The following is an 818-nucleotide window of genomic DNA, read 5'->3' on the forward strand; positions in this document are numbered from 1 at the left end:
AATCCCAGCCTTGCCAAAAATGTATAATTTCATAGCATTGAAAAATATTCTGCTACTAAATACAAAGGCCCCTTGCAAACATCAACAGTATTACTAACGTTAGTATATATTATTGATAAATAATAATAAATATATTAAGAAATATATAAAGTATGCACAATTTTATGAATAAGCGTTAAAATATTACCAGAATATATAGCAACATACATAATATGTATACAATATTTATGAATGGAAAGATATCTATTCTTTCTAAATTTACTCATAAATGTATTCCAATTAAAAATGTTAAAGGATGTTCTATAGTATTAATCAAAGATAACTCAAAACCTGTACAGCAGAATAAAGTTGAAGTGTACATGAGCGAGTATTAAACAAGAAAATAAGGGCAGGAATTGGGGGTTTCTACTAAAAATAAATCTTATTATAAAGCTACAAGAATTTAAATATTTTGATCTCTATGCACAGAAATAATATTGGAATAAATAACTTGGAATAGATATAGCAACATGTTGGGCTTCGACCTATGATCAATGTGATGCCACAATTTAGTGGAGAAAGCATCAGCAACTGGTTTCAAGTGAAAAACAAAATTTATTCATTACCTCACTTTATACAGTCTTTCTCATCACATATAAAAAATGTTAGATTAATTAAATTCATAAAAATATCAAAAGAAAATATAGATGAATTTGATGATACTACTGTTAAAATAACTATAATTAATATCACTATAAACAATTAAAAGACAAAATATATATTGAGAGGAATTTCAATCAATCAGCAAGAGGCATAATTTAAAATGAACCATTTTACAC

This window comes from Rhinopithecus bieti, unplaced genomic scaffold, assembly GCF_001698545.2.
Source record: "Rhinopithecus bieti isolate Rb0 unplaced genomic scaffold, ASM169854v2 scaffold_29391, whole genome shotgun sequence".
NCBI classification, from domain to species: Eukaryota; Metazoa; Chordata; class Mammalia; order Primates; family Cercopithecidae; genus Rhinopithecus; species Rhinopithecus bieti.